Genomic DNA, 22,712 nt, shown 5'->3' on the forward strand with positions numbered 1-22,712 from the left:
TTTTTTTTTAAATTTTTTGTTTTTCTTTAATTTTTTTTTTTTTTTTTTAAATTTAGTTTAGGTTTTCAGTATATTTTTTTGATTGTGTTTTGAATTCTTTGAAACTATCATTTAGTGATCTTATATTTTCTGGCAATTTATTGAAGAAATTTGTTCCTAAGTATTTGTAGTTTTGCTGACCCAAAGTTTTTTTACAAATCGGAATTGGTAACATGTATTTTTGCCTGAGATTTGCTATGTTTTTGAATGGTACGGTTTTGTTTAGGATATCATCTTTGTAAACTTGTAAGGTTGCGTGATACAGGAAAAGAGTATTTAACTTTCTGACTTTAAATTCTTTGAAAATGAGTTCAGATGAATATAAAAATGATTTCTTTAATATTATTTTAATTATTAGTTTTTGCGCAATGTAAAGAGGTTGTGTGTGAGTTTTATAGGCGCCCCCCCATCCTATTATACCATATCGGATTATGGATTGACAGAATGCGAAGTAAGAAAAGAGATCACACTAAACGTTAGTCGTTATGTTATTATGTATCATTTCTAGCCCAGGTTGACTTTTTTACTATAAATCTCGTTTTATGCAACACTTGGCCATCTGGCTGACAACCAGCGGCACAGAATATTAGAGAGTGCCCCTTCACTAGAATCGTATTCCTAGTTTTATTTATTCACACACTACTGTGCTTTTGCATAAATTTCTAATTATACAGTTATATTAGTTGTGACAATAATTTATCAAATAAATTATGGTAAAATAAAATGAGTTTTTTTTATTAAGGAGTGGTATTCTCTTATATTTCAATAATTCAAGTGTTTGTGAAGAGTTCGTTTCATTACTGATACGGAATCCCCAAATAAATAGACGACATTCTCAAATTTATAACCAAGATTATGCCGTCGATTTATAGGTGTAGTATTGAAAAAAAAACGCAGGTTATAACCTTTTTGGATTAACTAGGCAAGAACAAAATGGAGTTAGTGGATAACACTGTCACTAATAAAATCGCTTTTGATTAACACGACAGTTAAACTTTTTTGATATGTTTCGACATCATGGATTTTAAACGTATCAAATGATTAGTTTGACAGAGCGCGTCGTTACTTCTAACATGTAGGTACGTTCATCATCTGCAAATAAATACAAAAACCGACCTATATAATCCTTAAATCCTTTTTCCAGAGGTTACTAATTGTTTAGAATGGGCAACAAAGAAAAGAAGAACAGGTATTCGCTAGTAAGCAGGGTGAAAAAAATCAAGAGGCAGAATAAAGAACACAGAAAAAGGTGCAATTAATGCTTGCTTCTAGACTTAGCGATATACCATCTCTACCTATATTACAACAGGTAATTTATACACTTGTATATACTCGTCTAATGCAAAAAATTAATTGAAAAGTGAATGAACATAATTTTTCTAATATTGTTTTTATTTCATCACAAAAATACTGAAAATATCAATAATCCGATGTCGGAAGAACCTATGTCACCTGTGAAAAATTCTGAAAAAGTAATAACTGTTTTAAACATATAATTTTTTTCTGAACGTATTGAAGTCGTAAAAAGAATTTCAAATACATATTATTTTCAATTGACGTAAATAAAGTCAAAAGTTTTGTTTACACAGGAAAAGAAGAAACCCGTTATTCTGGAAGGAAGAAGAATAGTAATATAATTTTTTTTAAATCAATTAAACAAAATTTCGCAGCACGACTCTCTTTATGAGTGTACATTATTTAACTTGGAGATAGTTGAAGAGAAGCAATCAGGATTTAATTCAGTAGGTATTGACATTTATTTGTAATATGTGCACGAACAAATTTAGTATTTTTACCTGCGAAGACGTGAAAGATGATATGAATGTTACTGATTCAATGGTTTCTGGAATTATAAGTATTGGATTTGGCTATTCTAACCTAAAAAAACTAACGGCAGTAGCAAGGATCCCTTGTATGAGTAACAGACAGTACAGCAAATCACATGAAAGGGCGTGTGAATGGTGGGACCGTACTAAGGTTAAGACGATGGCAGAAGCCGCCAAAGAGCAGGCTACTTTAGCCCAAATTGCCGGTGATGTTAACAGGGATGGGGTTCCAATGATTACAGTTGTGGCAGATGGGTGTTGGTCTAAAAGATCTTATAAGACAAAATATGCTGCTTTATCTGGCGCAGCTGTAATTATTGGATATAGGACAAAGAAAGTTTTGTATATGGGTGTCAAAAATAAGTTTTGTATGACTTGCACTCGGGCCTCAAATAAAAGCGTGACCCCACCCGAACATAAGTGCTATAAGAATTACGTAGGCTCTTCAAGCGGCATGGAATCCGAATTAATTGTTGAAGGATTTAAAAGCTCATTATCCACACACGGATTGATATATTCCAAGTTAATAGCAGATGGCGATTTTAGTACATATAAGAAAATATTAGAAGCTCGACAAATATAACCGTAGAGAAAATCGAATGTCGGAATCACCTTCTACGTAATTATATAACTAAAATCAATTTACTTTCATTAGATAAGGATGTAAGGATGTGGATGAGAAAAACTACATTCAAGATTTAAAATTGTGCAACTTATTTTCTAAACTCTACCAACTTTGTTCGCGTTTAGCTTCAAATTCCCGCAGCTTAATATATAACGTTGATAGCAATATTGCGGAATCATATAACAGCGTTGTCGCCAAAATGGTAGGTGGGAAAAGAATAAATTTTTCAACAAAACAGTCTTATACTGGGAGGTGCGCAGCATCTGTTGTTGCATTTAATACAAAACGGCCACATTATGTTCTCCATAAAACGGTTTTTGATAGCAGCCCGCGAAATGTCTCGAAAAGTTTTGAAGCAAATAAACGTAGAAAACTTAGTAACCAAAATTATAAGTACAAAACAAAAAAAAAATAATAAAACACTAAATTCTTTAAAACCAGATTCCGAATATGGTGATGCATGTCAAAAGCCGGATATGGATAATGTATCATTTGATGCTGAAAAAAGGCAGTTTTTCAAAGATTTCCAATGTTCTTCCCCAGAACGTCGGCGAATTGAAAGGGAAACCATTTTACAGTCTGAGAGTGGTGAATGGTTAGAAAGGCGTCGAAATCTTTTAACAGCGTCGTGGTTTAGTAAGATTTGTAAGAGAAGAATGATTAGTTGTGCGCCATTAGTTAAAACTTTACTATATGGACGTTCTTTGCAAAATATTGAATCAATTAAATTGGGGAAAATAAATGAGTCAATCGCAATTCGGCAGTTATGTGAACAAGAGTCCATAACTATTGAACAGAGTGGCTTATTTATAGACCCTGAACATTGTTTTTTTGGAGCTACACCAAAAACTCGAAATTAAATGCCCATCTTCTGCAAAGAGTATGTCTATTGAAGATGCAATTGAAAAAAAAATAACGTTTTGGAAATTAGACAACGAAAAATATCGCGTAAACAAAAATCACGATTGGTATTTCCAGGTGCAGGGCCAATTACACATTAGTAATAAAAGTCATTGCATTTTTGCCGTTTGGACTGGCTCACACTTCCCTCTAAAAGTTGAGCGTATACTTCGAGATGACAAGTTATATATGAACATATATGAACATATATAAGTTCTGGGAAGAAAAAATGCTATAAAATTAACCAATTTTTATATGGATTGCATTCTTCCCGAGCTTATCGATCCTCGAGTCACAAGGTCTATGAATGTTCGTGATCCTTCATATATCTTAGACGCAATAGTATGTAAAGAACGTCAATTAGGAAAGCGTCGTTTAGATTTCAACGAAATGCTAGTTGATTGAATATTTTTTTTAGTTTTTTATATTAATGTTATTGTTACAAGTCATTTGTAAGATTTAATAATTATGCAGAGGCAGCTTCATACTTGAGTGTACGGAGGCATCATAAGGATGCATTATTCCTGTATAAAGTAGTTAACAATAATATTCAATGCCCAGAGTTGCTAAACAAGATTTCATTCAATGTACCTGGGCGTTCAACACGCTCTTGTGTCCTGTTCAGGGTTGATCAAAGCAAAACGAACTCTAAGCAGAATTCTTGCCTGAACAGACTATGCAATAATTACAATAGCGTATTATCTAAGGTTGATATTTTCAGTTGCGAACTTACCAAATACAAAAGGTCCATAAAAGAATATTTCTCTGATGGTTTGTGAATAATGTTTATGTCTCTATTGTTTATATATCAATTGTTATTTGTTTTATATCTACCACCTCTCTCCATGGCTGTAAATGTATTGTTTTGTAAATTTTTCGTTTTATATAATCTTTTGTTTTATATAATTTTTTTAATTCATATTTCTTTCTCACAAATTTAAATAACTTATTCCATATTATGCTGTCCCAGTTAAAGTCACAAGGAGGAAATCCATAGTTGGTTTTATTTTACCACATAATACTTATGTACAAACTGATTAAATGTAAACTGTCGATTTTCCAAAAATGAATACGCCCTAATGGGCTTTTACAAAAATAGGTAACAAGTAATACAGTTGTATTAGGTACATAGTGTACAATAAATAATGTTTTATGATGAAGTAAATTAAAATTAATAGTGTGGATTATGGAAAGCAAAATATGTATCAAGAAAGACAGAAATATAAAAATAAAAGTGTATTCACTACGGAGTCGTGAATTCATACATCTCAGTAAAGTGATTAAAAATATATCGTTTTATAACTAATACGGTATCTTTAAACATGTCTAAAATATTCCCAAATATATTGCCAAAATGATGTAGTATATTTATAGGTGTATGAGCTTCATAGTTGGTTTTAAAATTGGTAAAGAAAACGGTAGCACTTTGCCTCAAATTTCTGGTCGGTACGTAAAATTTTATTTTGGCGAGAATTTCAGGGTTGTCAATGCAATTATTAATAATTTTATTTAATATTACAAGTTCAGAGATGATCCGCTTATCTGAAAGCGTTATTGTTAAGTTGTTTCATCAAAAGGACATAGTTAATATTTTGGATTGGAATATTCAGTTTAAAGTTAATAAATCTTAAAAATATGTGCTGTACCCTTTTTATATTGTCAGAAAGCGTTTTATACAATGGGGATCAAATAGGCGAATTATACTCTACCAGGCTTCTTACTAAAGAAGTGTACAATGTTTTCAAACATTCAAGTGACTTGAAACCACTCGCTGTTCTGCATATGAAACCAAACATTATTATATCATTTACATGCAGAGTAAATGTTAACTTTTCATCAAATATAACCTCCAAGTCGCTGATCTGAGCGACTGATGTCAAAAGTACATTATTTAAAGAGTATTCATAAGTAACATGACTTTGGATTTTACGAAAACGAATAACTTGGCACTTTTGAATATTAAGAAATAATTAGTTGATCACACACCAATAATACAATTTACAATTTATCCAAATTAGATTGCAAAATATGGCAATCCTCTATAGTACGTATCATTCTATATATTTTAAAATCATCAGCGAAGAGCAGAACTTGTACATCTTTAAATACACCAACAATGTCATTTATAAATAATAAAAACAGAGTTGGTCCGAGGTGAGATCCTTGGGAAACTTCACATATGGATTCGAAGATGTAAGATTCTACAGAATTTATTTTAACACAAAGCTTTCTTTTACTAAGATAACTGTTAATCCAGATCAATAAGGTTTCTTTAATGCCCAAAAGACTTAGTTTATACACAAGAATATGTCTCCTAACTACATCAAAAGCTTTGGAAAAATCAGTGTACGAGTATATCGAATCCACCCGATGCTTGTGGATAAGGGAATCAGTTATATAATTTTCATAAATGATTAAGTTACTTAAAGTGTTTCTATCTGTGATAAAGCCGCGCTGATTGGGAACGATTATATTATTGATTTGTTTTGTAATGACATCTAGTAAATTATTATGTAAATTATTTTATAACTGATAAAATAATAAATGATGGCCTTTATATAAAAAATTGAATCTTATGCTTTTGACATTACATAATTATTTGTTTTATGTAACTTTTTTGCAAAAAATAATAATAAATATTGAAAATGACCGATATTTTATTTATCTTGCCAATATATTCAGATATAATTATGATCAGATATTATGATAATAAATACCGTATTGTTTTGACATCTGTCAATGAAGAACACGTCGGTTACGAGTCATAAGGTAATTCCTACCGTCTAGCAGTGTAGTTGATAGTATCGATAATTTATCAAACAAGTTTGATAGAAATCTGATAATCTCATCTAAATCTCATAAAATTATGAGCTCCTTCTGCAATTCTTCTATCGAAATTTACCTAAAAAATGCATACTCAACTTAATAAACTTTATTTGAAAGACGCTAATTATTAAGCGTTAAATGTTCAAACCTTACTCATGGGTACCATCTAGTGAATTTCATCGCTGCTCTGATTTCGAACTGGGTTGACCAGCGCACGCGGCGTGTTCCCCGTTCCAACTTACTTCATTCCTCTCCGCCACGAAATATTATTTCGGTTTTTGCAAATACCCCCTTAAGTGAGGGTAGTAGAGATATAACTACAATAGCTACACATATATGTTTATGTAGATATACTTGACTGGTGTATGGTTTGAATGCAGCGCCAGGTATATTTATGCGGGTTATGTTTAATTCATTGCAAGGTTTAAACGGAACAATTATATTTTACGATGATATTTTGATTACGGGCAAATCAGTTGCGGATCATAATAAAAATTTAGTAGCAGTTTTGAATAGATTGAAACTTTGTGGTCTCACGGTAAATGAAGAAAAATGTGAATTTTTCAAAACAAGTATTTAATACTTGGGGTACTTTATTTCGAAGGAAGGTTTTAGACCATTAGAAAATAAAGTTAAAGCAATAATGGAGTCTAGTGGTCCATGTAATATTAACCAGTTAAGAAGTTTCTTAGGTTTAGTTAACAATTATAGAAATTTTATTCCGAATATATTTAGTTTGTTAGGACCTCTATATAAATTATTAAAAAAAGATTCGGAGTAGATTTGGTCAAAGGACTGTGAAAATGCAGTTTTAGAACTTAAAAAAGAAATTTCTTCTGATTGCGTGTTAGTACATTTTGATCCACGTATACCAGTAAAATTAGTAACGGATGCATCCTTAGAGGGATTGGGTGCGACAATTTAACATACTTATTCAAATGGTAGTAGTAGACCTATAGCGTTTGCATCAAGGAAATTGACAGACACAGAGAGAAAATATAGCATTTTAGATTTAGAAGCAACAGCGATAGTGTTTGCATTAAAAAAATTCTTTGTATATTTATACGGTAGGAAATTCAAATTAGAATGCGACAATCAAGCGTTAGTACGAATTTTGTCAGAAAAGAAGGGCATTCCTGTGTTGAGTGCTAATAGATTGCAACGTTACAGTTTAATTTTGGCGGGGTTTAACTATGAAATTGAATACGTAGCATCAGAAAAAAATTGTTCAGATTTTTTATCAAAATTACCAATAGAAGAGACAAATAAATCGGAGGATTTATATATTGAGAAGCTGAGTTCCATTAATTTCAAGATATTGAAAAAGAGTTGTTATTTTATGTTGGTGATAACTCTCAGGTTCCATTGAATGTTGATAATTTAAAGGAAACCACAAATAAAGATGACGTATTATCATTGGTAAAACAATATTTAAAGCAGGGTTGGCCAAGGAAAATTCCAAAAGATAGTGAGTTATGGGCTTTTTGGAAAATTAGAGATGAGTTGTCTTTAGTAGAAGATTGTATTTTTTGGGGACATAAAGCCATCATTCCAAATTCTATGAGAGGGGATTTGTTAAATATGTTACATCGTTCACATTTAGGTATAGTTAAAACTAAAGGGTTAGCAAGAGGATATTTTTGGTGGCCAAAAATGGGCAAAGATATAAAAAATTTAGTTAGATCATGTAAAGAGTGTCTGGAAAATCAGGCGAATCCACCAAAAACTCCTTTACAACATTGGCCGATTGAGGAAAAGCCGTGGACAAGAATTCATATTGATTTTTTTGGTCCGATGGCTAATACCAATTTTTTAATTATAGTAGATGCAAGTACCAAGTGGATAGAATGCATTAATTTAAAACAAGCTAATACGGATAATACTTTAAGGGAATTAAAGAGGATGTTTGCTCAATTTGGTACTGTAGAAACTATTGTATCGGATAACGGGTCTGTTTTCTGTTCAGAAGAATTTAAGCGTTTTTGTAAAGATAGAAAAATCCAGCACATCACTTCTCCTGTGAATCATCCGCAGAGTAATGGGTTAGCTGAAAACGAAGTTAAAACGTGTAAAAATTTTTTAAAAAAGATTTTACAAATATCACGACTGGTGTAGAGCCAGCGGTGGCTATGTTAGGACGACGGTTAAGGTCAGTGTTTGATTTCATTTGTCCAGTGATGGCGGAAAGGAGGGGGGTGAGGTGTATGTCGGATAAAGTAAAGAGTAAAATATTAGTTAGTAGAGAAAATCAGAAAAAGAGTTATAAATCTAAGAAAAGAATTATGAATATATATGTAGTGGGGAAAAGGGTGATGACTAAGGATTTTAGAGGAAAAAAAGGTTGGGTGGTAGGTATCATTAAAAAAAGAATTGGATTTAATACCTACTTAATTTTCATAAAAGATACAGGGCAAATTTGGAAAAGACATGAGGATCAACTGACACCAATGAGTGTAAGGTGGAATTCCAAAGAGCGTGTAAGAGTGTATAGTGACGATCTAGGCTCTGATATGAGAGTATCAGACCTAGACCTTTCCCATTATTTTAGGAAAGGGGCTAACGGGTCTTCTCCTCTGTTTCAGGAACCACCGTGGCAGTCTCCTTGGACTGGAAGGCTGCGTCATAGAAAAAACTAAGTGTAACATCCTATTGACAATGTTTATTATTATTATTCTGCTATATATGATAACTATATAAATATGTTGTAAACAGGCTCAGGTAAGATGTAAAACTGGTAGGAGTTCTCCTCTTAAGTGGGGGAGAATGTGGTACTCGGTACCTACCTACGGGCCGCGAGGTGCGGGGAGCACTTCGGCGGTAGTCTGTATTGTCATTCGGTATTCCGTAGTCTCACAGTTAACAATCAATAAACGATCTCTGTAAATATTTAACCAGCCTTACGTATCATTATCAATCCTGAACCCAAGCTTCTTTAAGGTGAATCTACAGGATACTACACCCGGTAATATTTCTTTTGACTGTTTTGACTAGCTAACATTTTGTTTTTAACCCTATCATCAATTCTTTTAAAATCGGTACATTTGTCCTTACCCATTTTTGGAACAACTGTATTATAAATTGATCTAATTTTTCTACCTAACATTAACACACTAGGTTCAACTCCGGTACTTAACAAAGGGGTGTTCCTAATATCTATTAAAAATGATAGTAATTTATCCTCAAAATCACTAGGAAACTTGTTATTCGTTAATATATTTGTTTAAAGTTTTTAACTGTTTTGACAGCATTTTCTGCTAGACCGTTTGAAGCCGGGTGCTGTACTGTTGACGTCACATGCTCGATATTAGATAACTACAACATTTCTGAAATGATGCTGACGTAAAAGCAGTTCCATTATTGCTAACAATTTTCTCCGGTATACCGAAGTTAGAAAACATTTTTTCAATATTTTGATTGTACTAACTGAATCTACACATTCTTTGGAAAACATAGATCACTTAGTAAAGAAAAGGTTTCTTCAGTGAGGTTACTTAATAAGAACGCTTTTTTACGTTCAGGTGACAATATTTTCTCATCATATAAAATGAGTGGCTGGTCCAGTCTCTCTTTGAACAGAGACCAGCTTCCTGTCTTATGACAGAATGCCCCCAGACCTTTACAGATCGCATCCATTGGTGAAGAACTTCTGGAAAGATGCGCTCCCGGACGGACGAACGCCGAAAGTCTCCCAACTCCGGAACTTCGTCTCCAGCCGCCCCTTTCGACTGCTGAATCTCCGTCTCCCTGCAGCTACAGAATCCAGCCGTTTGTCCGGTTCTGCTTGTCCTGCTGCAGCGAACAGAACCCGAGCCCTTGCCCCGATTTCTTCTGTTGAAATCTTCTTGTCACCTACTTCCTCTTCTTTCCTCTTCATGACGCGCGCATGTGCTCGCGTGCTACGACAATGCTCCCCCAATATACTGCGGATGCTGGCTGCTTTTGTTGTCTTCGAATTAAAGACGTGGCGCTTCCTTCCATGCAACAATTTGTAATATTGTCGCACAATTTATTTTAAAATGTTACGTCTTCCCTGCTCCGTGGCTATGCGTAAGAGTATTGCGTAACTCCAAATGTGGTTCTTAACTTTTTTCCGTGGCTGCGCCAAATGTAGGCGCTTCTTTTTTCCGTGGCTGCGCCAAATGTAATAGCGTCCAAATTTTTCCGTGGCTGCGCCAAATGTAATGTATGGAATATTGAAGCGGGTGAAGGTCGTACACAATAATGATACGTGATCTATGTACTGGTCTTTATGAGGGAGCTGCTAGTAACAAAAGAGGACAATCCTTGTGTTCATCGCCTTATATAGCATCTCGTAAGCATGCTATCTCGCTCGCACTTACACGTATTGTGATGCCCTCCACGATAATGACTACACCCTAAAAGGTATTCTATACTGCATCAGCCTATACTAATAATATGTTTTGTTTTCGGTTAATGTAATAATTATATTTATTTCAGAGCGTAACATCTCAACCAGCAGCGTACCCGTTGCTGCACAAGGGATGCTAGTAGAAAATGAAGGTACATATCTGTTTTATATTACTTAAAAGGGAATAGTTTTGTTCCTCTAATATGTCAATCTTTTCTTCAATTTCTTAAAGAACTATGATATATTTTTTTCCAGAAATAAGTGTAGGACCCAGTCATGTCTTCTCTGCAACCAGCAGCGTTGCTCTTGCTGCACAAGGGATGGCAGAACATAGATGTAAAATATCTTGTATAGGTGACCCATATGATCCCATAAATTCATGAATCTTAGCAAGCGAGTACCGTCCCACAGAGAGTTTTTGCTTAAATTATCCCACTAAGAAATTTGCTATCAACGCTCTTGAAATTCATTATGTCGCCGAGTATGTACTAAATCATCATTGCGAAAATTTATATCTTGTGCCCGTTATTAAAGAAACCATTGCCAAATTTATATGTTTTGATTGGCTTAATTGTAACAAACATAAAAAAAATTGATTCAATTCATTATCAAAATTACTGTACCATTTATAATCAATGCATGGTGTACCGATTTCAAAAGAAAATTAATTGGCAAGGATACACGACCATACAATGGACCTGACTCCATAAAGAAAATGATAGTACTGCGACATTTAAAATATGCTTAATATAGGAAGAAGTGGTTGTCATAACTAATTTATTTTAATAAGTTAAAACCAATTAGGACCACAATTTTTCCCAATAAGCATCTTTTAAATATCGTAGTACTGCCATGTTCCTCATCAAATCAGGTCCATTGTATGGTTGTGGTGTATCTTTGCGAATTCATTTTCTATTGACATCTCTATACGAGTAGTAGAATAATAACGAAAAAATATATATTTAAGTCAAATATTGTTATCGTTTGTAATGTTAAGCCAAATATTCTCTGATGCGGCGTTTACATTATTCAGTTTGGCCGTATTAGTCTGCAGCCCATTTTCAGTCACCGACTAGTGTTAATAAAACATAGTCAAATTAGTTTATTTTAAATGTCTAGTTTATATATAGTTCTACTTTTTTATTACAAACTTGACATTATAATGAATACTCTCTCAACAAATTCTTTAAATTTATTTTGTGCGTATATACTCTTGTATTTTGTGTTTTTATTTGTTATTATTATACCCTATTTATTTATCAGGTGCCAATATGTATTGTTAAAACAATTACCTATTGTTAAATTTATTTTACTGTTTACACTGTTACATTCTTTATGTTGTGTACTGTTCCTAAGTAAAAAATATCTAAAAGGCATAGTTTTTAAAACTAAAAAGTATCACAAAAGTATATACTTACTATTAATATTAGCGATTATTAAATTATTATTACTTAATATTAGCGATTTTTTAAACGAAAATCTGAAACAGAAAAATCAGAAAAGGATACGGTCACATCTAGGACTTAGATGTGACCGTATCCTTTTCTAAAGTATACGGAGTAAAAAATATCTAAAAGGCATAGTTTTTAAAACTAAAAAGTATCACAAAAGTATATACTTACAGCAATAAGACAATATTAGCGATTTTTTAAAAGAAAATCTGAAACAGAAAAATCAGAAAAGGATACGGTCACATCTAGGACTTAGATGTTACCGTATCCTTTTCTGATTTTTCTGTTTCAGATTTTCGTTTAAAAAATCGCTAATATTGTCACATCTAGGACTTAGATGTTACCGTATCCTTTTCTGATTTTTCTGTTTCAGATTTTCGTTTAAAAAATCGCTAATATTGTCTTCAATAATTAAATATTACAATTTGAGATATTACTCAGTAAATTTATTCCAAAAATTAACTTACTTTTATATATGAAAGGTATAAATATTTAAGTAATAAGATAAGTAGGGGGAAACAAAAATAATACCGGTCGGTGGCCGAGTTGACATCGCGTTTGGGTCCCACCCAGGCGTAGTGTGTTCAATTCCTCGGCTGGCTAAGTCCTCCATCACAACACAAGCAACATTTTCAGCTTACTGTGGTGGCAGTAGGAGATTTTCAAATATTGTTAGGTCATTCGTAACCCGGGAATGTTTGTCTTTCTTTTTAAAAATAAAATTAAAATTTAATAATAGTGTAGTGAGACGCTAAAGCAGTAGGGTGATATGATGACTGCCTTATTGACAATATTTTTTTCAGTAGCGTTGGATGCTGAAAGAAAATAACTATCATTTCCAACAGCTAGTTATATATTGATACAGTAATTTCTTCTAAATTCACCTATTTCTTTCTTAGGACAGGGCTTTGTCAGATGGGACCTTGTGGTCTTGGGTGACATTTTACTCATATTTTAGGCTAATGAATTGGGTTTTCGGTAGGTTCCGAATCAGAAATATATTGTCTATGTTTGCACCTTTTTTTAAAGTTTCCTCTATCCTTTGTCGATGGTGTGGTGTGACGTCACCGATGCGTGGTGTCTACAAATTTTCCAGATCTAAGGTTAAAACTTGACCAAACCAAACGTATGGAAAGAGGGCGGAATTATCAATCTATAGATAGTTAATTTATGAGTCAGACTAATGTGTGCCACAGTCGCCTTTGTTTCCTTCTCGCATGTGATTGTTGTTTCGTCTTTCTAAAGAAATATTATACGAACTACACAAAAATTGAAATTTAGTTGCTTCTGCTTTTTTACGACGTTTTTTCAACGTCTTGGAATTGACCTTCGTCCTTCGCCTTTTATGTAAGTAGGTTTTATCACATTAACTAATAACACTTAAACTCGTAAATTTCTGCTTGTTAATTGTAAGATTATATCGCTCAACACCTTATTGACCAGTTTAAACAGTATTCGCGATATAACACGAGAGACAGACGAGAGTACATAGGTTTGTTCATTGTTCATTTACTGACGCTGTCAAACATTAAAACCAAGCGATAATTAAGTTCATCTTACCTTGACCCTGTCACACCAAGTCATTTTTTTCCTTACCTCAAAAACGGCCAACCTTTTTTGTGGGACCATTTTAGTTATTAGTAAACCCTGAATTTAAGAGCATTACTTACGAAACATGTTGGTTTTGTTAATAATAAAAATGTTGATTATTTTTAATAATATGAACGGTTCAAAGAGAAAGGTTTTGTTACAGATTTTACTTGTTTTTAGCTGAGAATAGTTACCATCACACGACAGTACGCTATCAAAGCAGTGCCATGAATCCCAACCCAAATAGTGTATTCATTAAAACTGAACCATGGTCACGGGAAGAAGGCTCAGGTCAATTGGCCTGTAAGGATATTGAAATCCACCTCCCGGATGTGAAGAAGGAATGTTTGCAGTATGCCGAGAGTGTTCAGCCAACTAGTAAGTTGCATTGCATATCAATGAAGTCTTTAATTCACATAGTTAGAACAGCTGCTTGTTCTTTAATTTCCCTCTTGGCGTCCATTAGGTATTTTAATAATAATAACACAACATTTATATAGCGCAGGTTTGTGTTATTTCACCTCAGCTCCCCTTTTGATTTAACCTTCAAAATATTGCTTTACTCGCAACTCATGAAATGAAAAAAACAATTGCTTAAATAATTCACCCAAACGGGTTCTTAAGAACCTACTTATATATTTAAAATAATTTTTCATTTTATAGATAAGTTATTAAGTTATTTTATTTTCCATTTTCAAAATTTGAATTATAATGTCGCGTGATTTTTCACAATATTTCTCGTCTAAGCTTGTTTAATGTGACCATTGACATAAGTTTGAGAAATATTAACATTTCAACAACGTTTCGCCATATCCATATTTCAGATGCATATCCATCTGTCGATTCCGACATAATAAACCTATCCGATTATTGATTTTCAAATGATTGGAATTTATATTGTATTTGGTAAGGTAAATATCTTTCAGCAGGATCTTGATTAAACTATATGAAACAATCTAAAAATAAATACAATTATCATACACAAAGCTCTGATGTCTTTATATATATATTTTTTTTTTTAAAAGAAATACAAACATTCCCGAGTTACGAATAACCCAACAATGTTTGAAAATCTCCTACTACCACCACAGAAAGCCGAAAATGTTGCTTGTGTTGTGATGGAGGACTTAGCCAGCCGAGGAATCGAACACGCGACGCTCGGGTGAGACCCAAGCGCTATGCCCACTCAACCACTGACCGGTCAATATATATTAACATTAGTTGTTGTTATATTTCAGGTAGCATTAATGTGGAGACTGTACCCATTAAGGAAAAACCAGGATCCCGAGAAGAAGATGGAGGAAGAATCCCTTATACGGAAATAGACATAGACTTGCCACATGCTGAAAAGGAATGCTTAGAGCACTCTGAAAGTATTACCGAGACTGCAGGTAAATTTTTTTTTTATCTGAATCAGATTTAATAATCTTATCGTTTCATTATAGATACCTACTTATTGAGCTTTATCTGCCATCTTTTTCAGACATGATAATGGACCTGAAGATGAATCCGGGAGAAAAACCTCATTCATGTTCCTATTGTAACTACTCCTGCTCACACAAATCAAATTTAACAGTGCACTTACGCACCCATACTGGAGAAAAACCGTATTCGTGTTCCCATTGTAACTACTCGTGCTCACACAAGTCAGATTTAACGGTACACCTACGCACACATACTGGCGAAAAACCTTATTCATGTCTCCATTGTAACTACTCCTGCTCACGCAAGTCAAATTTAACAGTGCACTTACGCACCCATACTGGCGAAAAACCTTATTCATGTCTCCATTGTAACTACTCCTATTCTAGCAAATCACATTTAACTTTGCACTTACGCACCCATTCTGGCGAAAAACCTTATTCATGTCTCCATTGTAACTACTCCTGCTCACGAAAATCACTTTTGAAAGTGCACTTATTCACTCACTCTGGAGAAAAACCTTATTCCTGTCCCTATTGTAACTACTCCTGCTCAAACAGATCACATTTAACGATGCACTTACGCACCCATACTGGCGAGACACCTCATTCATGTCTCTATTGTAACTACTCCAGCTCACACAAATCAAATTTAACAGTGCACTTACGCACCCATACTGGAGAAAAACCGTATTCGTGTTTCCATTGTAACTACTCGTGCTCACGCAAGTCACGTTTAACACTGCACTTACGCACCCATACTGGAGAAAAACCTTATTCATGTCCTTATTGTAACTACTCCTGCTTAGAAAAATCGAATTTAACAGTTCACTTACGCACCCATTCTGGAGAAAAACCTTATGCATGTTCCCATTGTAACTACACCTGTTCCCACAAGACAAGTTTAACGTTACACTTACGCACCCATACTGGAGAAAAACCTTATTCATGTTCCCATTGTAATTTCTCCTGCCTACGCAATGCAGATTTAACGGTACACTTACGCACACATACTGGAGAAAAACCTTATTCATGTTCCAATTGTAACTACTCCTGTTCAAAAAAGTCACGATTAACGTTACACTTACGCTCCCATACTGGAGAATAACCTTGTTTTTGTTCCCACTTTAATTTCTCCTGCTCACTCAAGTCATATTTACCGAAACACTTACGCACCCATACTGCAGAAAAACCTGATTCATGTTCCCATTGTAACTACTCTTGCTCACGCAAAGATTTAACGTTACGCTTATGCAGTCATACTGAAATAAAACGGTATTCGTCTTCCTACTTACGCTTTTTACGTTCTCGAAAAGGAAACACGAAAAACGTCACATTCTTATCCATACTTGATATAAATACCTTATCCATGTTCCAACTGTTACTATTCCTGCCTACTAAAATTAGCCTTAATATTGTATAAACGGTGCATTCTTAAAACTAGTACAAGGAATAAATCTTGTTCATGTACTGGCTGCAGTTATTCAAGTTTTCGAAAGGAAAATCAAAACACGTTTTTACCCATACTAGAAGAAAACCTTATCCATTTTTTGAAAAATTGCCTTTCCAACTCTCTCTCTCTCAATTTGCCTTTGTAACACATTTTACATCCTTCACAATTTTTAATTTTTTTAAAATATTTTTAAGTTTGCATTACAATTTTTCAGTTAATTTAAAAGTGTTATTACTATGGATAAATGTGATAACATAACTTAGACCGTGAATTGTTTACAAGTAGATCATTTTGAACTTCTTCAGAATAACCCTATTCATAAGTGTCAAAAGCTGGTGAAAGAAGCAGTGAAAATTTGTTTTAGTGACTTATTTGAAAATTAGCAAAAAAATGATTTTAAGTAACCCACAGGTACCTAAATATTATATTTTATCAAAGTGAATAAACAGAATAAACTTATTAGGCCAATAGTTTTACCGAGACCTATAGAATGAGAACGAGACAGATAAAATGGATTTTTGTTTTACTGAATCTGTTTTAATAAACTAATCATTTCATTACAGATACCGACTTATTGAGCTTTATTCGCCATTTTTTCCAGATGTAATAACGGTCCTGAAGACACATCCCGGGAAAAAAAAAAATTTTAAACAAGTATGGCGAATATTTAAAAATTATAATCATAGAGTATTTCTTAATTTCTGAATGAATTTTAATTAAAATGTTATTTTTTTAAAACCTTAGAGATTATCACAACATTATAAATGTGCATTTTTGATACTTAAGAGTTTTTTTTATTTCTTTTGTGTTATGTTTATTTTACCTTACTATTTAAAAAATACCCTCTGACGTCCAATGTTACGCTAAATTAAAACAAAAACCAACAGAATTTCAAATAATTTTCTAAGCAATACATATTTTAAATATGTGGAATAAATAATGCGGGTGTGAAAGGGTTAAGAATGCGTTAGATTTATTCAATTACTCCCTAACTACGCTAAGTTTGTGTCTTAAGATGTAATTAATTTATTTCCTAGTATTCCAATAGAATAAAGTAAATCAATTTCTAATAATTTGGTAATTTCCTTACTTTCGCCGAAAGTGCTGATGTCTAATCTGACCTTATTTTTCGATGTAATTTTTAAACAGAACCAAATGCAATTGAGAAAAATTGGAATTTAAATGCATCTTTACCATTTCCCCGAGAATAAATAGTCATTTTTTGAGGAAAATAAGTATGTTTTAACCAAGTGTTATTAAGCATGCAGCGGAATTCGACACCTTTATATTCGTGAAAAACTTTATTACTTTATGTATGACGAAAGCTTTCCAGATATTTACAAAAGCACAGCACTATGGTCCCCTTTTAGGAAACTAGCTAGACAAAAAGATTTCAACGATGTTTTTATTTATATACAAAAATATTCTCACAACATTGAAACATGTCCATAGTATTATGTTCATATCGATAAAAAATTAAAACAATACGCGCGATACGTGGCAACGTTGTAAACACGACACTTTGGATGTGCCAATCGTTCGCCAAGCGGTCGGCCGCTTTCGGGTGTGCACCCTGTTCGATCGTTAGTGTTGTTATTTGAAATCGGAGAGAAATTACGCAAATACAGAAATTGAAGTCTATGGTATGTTCTTTCAAATTAATTTAATTATTTTATAATTTGCCTATTCAACATTACTTTAATTATTAATTAAAAATCGTGAAAAAAGTGTCAATATTTACAATTATTTGCCAAAGTTTAATTAAACTTTCAAAATCGTGTACCGATTTGTACCACCAAACGAAACTAGTTTCATATAAAACCATTCTTTATGTATAATATCTTATAAAATTTGTTTGCTCAAACTTGCTCTTTTGTCATTTACAGAGCCTGTACCTACAATCTATCGTGTGGATATTTTGGAGATTCTAGAAGTAAAGGGCACCCCAAAGTTGAATTGTGCTGCAATAAGGCAGTGTGTTTATGAACATATAAAATATTTATTGAAGAAAAACAGTTTTAAAAGTCTCGAGGACAGTTTACTTAAGAAAAAAATCGCTTCGTTTCTATTAATATTTCATAGAAAATGGTTTGAAGTTGGAAGAAGTACTTTAAAATTGATGTTTAAACACCCAAAGTGGCTTAACACAGTTTTTATTCTTCATGTAGCGACGCATGACGAAGGACTACGTGGTATACCAGAAAAAGAATTTGGTTTTTGATCGTCAAAAAGCAAAACAAGAAAAAAGAAATGTCTTCTGAACTTTCGAAGTCCACAAGAACTATCTCATGCTACTCAAATCAGCTTGAGGTGACATGGAAAACGGGATGCTGACAAAATATCAACAAAATATTCCGAATCGATAATAAACTTCGGTTCCAGCGAAGAAAATACAGAAGTCTGTTAACAAAGCCACTTTTGGAACATTAGCATTCAATAAGAGTGATGATAGCGACTCGGCCAGTAGTTCATTAACAAAAAATGTCATTTGGTTTTGTTCTTATATTATGTTAAAAAAATATTTTTAACTAATAACTTTAAATAAGTACTTCGTTATAACGTAACCAAACCATTATACCATACGCATTTTATTAGTAATCAATTTTGTTTTATAAATTCCGTAGCAATGCCTAAAATAAATGTATATTTTTTTAAGTATTTTTTTATTACATTGTGACCCTTTTGCGTCAAATGACATGAAAAAAAAAATTGTCTAGCTAGATCGGGATTTGGGACCACTGTGCACAGGTCTGATGGAAGCCTTCGAGGTATTTACAAAAGCCCAAGACTTAATGTCTGATGGAAGCCTGCGAGGTATTTACAAATGCACTAGTTAAACAAACATTAATTTAAAAAACTAAATTCTAAATGCCATTCAGATATCTGACACTGGAAGTTTCATTTTTAAGTCTCCACTCTTTATTAATTTCATCAGTTTTTTTTAAATCTAAAACCGCCTAAGAGCCCCAACTGCTGCCAACCGTCTAAAGCCAGTGATACTATGGCATCCCACGAGGAAGGTGGAGAAGTACCTGACTATTCAGATCTAGTCGCCAAACACGGCCAAAGCCATTTCAATCAACGTTTCAATACTGAATGGTTGTCTTACACCACAGGAAAATCGATTCATATCTATTAGATATGTCAAAAAATCAATGTTCGGTAATACTTTTTTTTTCATTTTAAATATATTTATTAAATAATTCATCAATTTACAGAGTATAATCAATAATGTTAGCAAAAATATAATTCATACAATTAGTTTTAACTGCTTTTACTGCAATATATATTATGAACTACACAATTTTTTTTTTTTTTTTTTTATTATTATTTTAATATACATCATATGGGTTACATTTACATACATATTTTGCAAAATATAATATTAAGGTTCATATATGGTCATGTACCTATACCTTATCAGAAAAGAGGAGCTCTTGTGCCTGATAAGGGAGCCACGATTCTTACTTAGATTCATAATTCATAATGAGATATATTAATAATAATATTATAATATATATTATAATAATAATATATATATATATATATATATATTTTTATTTTTGTTTAATATAAGTTTATTAAATAATTATTACAATAACAATGAATTTCGCTTTACACCAGTGTTTCCCGACATAACGCTTCAGTGGTGGGGCACCACGCTTCAGAGATGAGACACGTAGGCATTCCACACATAAAGGGGAATACTCATCGGTCATACAAAAAAATGCCTGAGATGTACAAAATTGAAATATACGCCAAATTGTACTTAAAATAAAATGAAACCCGTTACAATTTAAATAATTATCTAAAATCACAAAAACTATGCAGGATGTAGCTGTAGTTGTAGTTGTTGTATTGCTTAGTTATTTTATACCTATAAAATGTATAATTATAGTGAGGAAATCTATAATTGGTTTCTCAGTTAAGTAAATTGCACATGTATAAACCAACCAAGTAACTGTTAATTTTCCTAAAATAAGATATGTTATTACGATAAGAACATTATACATGGTTTTTCCTAAGCATGAGTGCGAATTTGTAACATTAAGCTGGAAATTAGTGAACACAAGTGATCACAATAAGAACATGAGAATGGATTTTGCTTAGTATGATGCGAATGTGTCTTTTTAAGCTTGACTTTTGTGAACATGAATAGTTACACTAATAAAATGAGAATGGTTTATCTTTAATATGAGTGATAATGTGGATCATCAAATTTGACTTCCATAAACATGAATAATTACAGTAAGAATTGTTTTTTTTTAGTATGAGTGCTATTGTTAATAATTAAACGTGACTTCTGTGATCGTGAATTATCGCAGTAAGAACATGAAAACGGTTTATCCTTAGTGTGAATGCGAATGTGAGTCACTAAGTTTGTCTTTTGTGAACATTAATAGTTACAGTAAGAACATGAGAATAGTTTTGCTTTAGTATGAATGCGAATGTTTGCCACTAAGCTTGACTTTTGCGAACATGGATAGTTACAGAAAAAACACGAGAAAATAGACGGGTTTTCCTTAGTATGAGTGTGAATGTGTCTTATTTACTTGACCATGAATAATCACAGTAAGAAAATAAGAAAAAAGTTTCCTTAGAATGAGTGAGAACGTGTTTCAATAACTGTGACTTCTGTGAAAATGAATAATAACAGAAGAAAATTAGAATAGTTTATCCTGAATCCTCGTATGAGTGACCACGTATGCCATTAAATTTGGCTTGCGTGAACATGAAGAATTACAGTAATAGCATGATACCGGTTTTTTTCTCAGTGTGAGTGCGAATGTGAAATTAAGGCTTAAAGAAGAAACTTACACTAAGAATTTGCAAAAAAACTAACACAAAATATCCTAACATTACTTTGCATGCCAGAAAATTATTATTAACCTTTCCCTCAACTTATTTGGTGGAATGTGGTTTTAGCGCCATAAGCGATTTACTCATTAAAAAATTAAATCGATTGGGAATAACTAATAGAGGGGACATTAGACTGAAATTAACTTAGATCCGGACATAAAATTTCTTTGTAGCAAGCGTCACTGAATTTAATTTTAATTATAATATTTGTATTAGAATAGGCTTTATTTTATTTCATTAGGGGTTCACATGTTAACAAACATATGACAATATGATTTGAAAATTTGGTTTCGCACCCATACTCAAGAAAAACCAATTTCATGATCCTATTGTGACAACTCCTGTTCACACAAGTCAGCGATAACCGTGCACTCACGCACGCATACTGGACTAAAGCCGTATTAATGTTCGTGTTGCAACTATTTATGTTCTGAAAGGGGAAAAAGTAGGCATTAACTTTAAAAAGTCACACTCTTTCCCATGCTGGAGGAAAACCATGTTCCCATTGTAACTGTTCTTACACAAGTCAGGTTTAAAGGTACACTTACGCCCCATACTGGACTTCACCGTGTTCATCTTCCTACTGCATCTATTCACGTTCTCGAATGGGAAATTTAAAAAGTCACGTTCTTACCCATATCTGTCGTAAAACCTTATTCATGTTCCAACTTTTACCTCTCGTGCTCACTAAAATCAGCGTTATCTTTGTGCATGCACCGATACACTCTGCACCTATAACCCATACTGGAAATTACTCTTATCCATGTTCCGACTGCATTTATTCAAGTTCACGAGGGAGGAATTTAAAAAGTCAGATTTAAACCCATTCCTGAGAAAAAATGATCATGTTCCGAAAGCAATATCCATGTTTTTGGAAGAAACAATTAAAACATCATATACTTACCCATACAGCATTAAAACCTTATTCTTTTTTCGAAGAAAAGTTCTTCTTTCTGATTATTGCTTTGTGATGGACTTATTTATTTTATGTATCTTTGATTTGCCTTTGTAACAATAAAGTTTTGTTATATTTTGGCGTTTTATTTAACAGTGTTATTATTATGAATAAAAGTGACTGTATGAAAAAGAATTTTTCAAGGTGATAATTTTGAAAAGAATAAGAATAATTTATTAATAGGTTTCAAGAGCTGGTGAAAGAAGCGGTGATAAATTGTAAAGGTGACATATTTGTCAACATGAAAAATAACACCAACAATAAATTTAAGTTCTTAATCCACAGATACCAAAGCTTTAGTTTATTATAAATACATATGTAAGCCGAACAAATCTATTAAGTCAGTAGTTTCTAGTTGTAGACATATCCAATTAATCTGTTCAAATGCTGGACATTA

This window comes from Hesperophylax consimilis, chromosome 19, assembly GCF_061612785.1.
Source record: "Hesperophylax consimilis isolate HC1 chromosome 19, BYU_Hcon_1.0, whole genome shotgun sequence".
Taxonomy (NCBI): domain Eukaryota; kingdom Metazoa; phylum Arthropoda; class Insecta; order Trichoptera; family Limnephilidae; genus Hesperophylax; species Hesperophylax consimilis.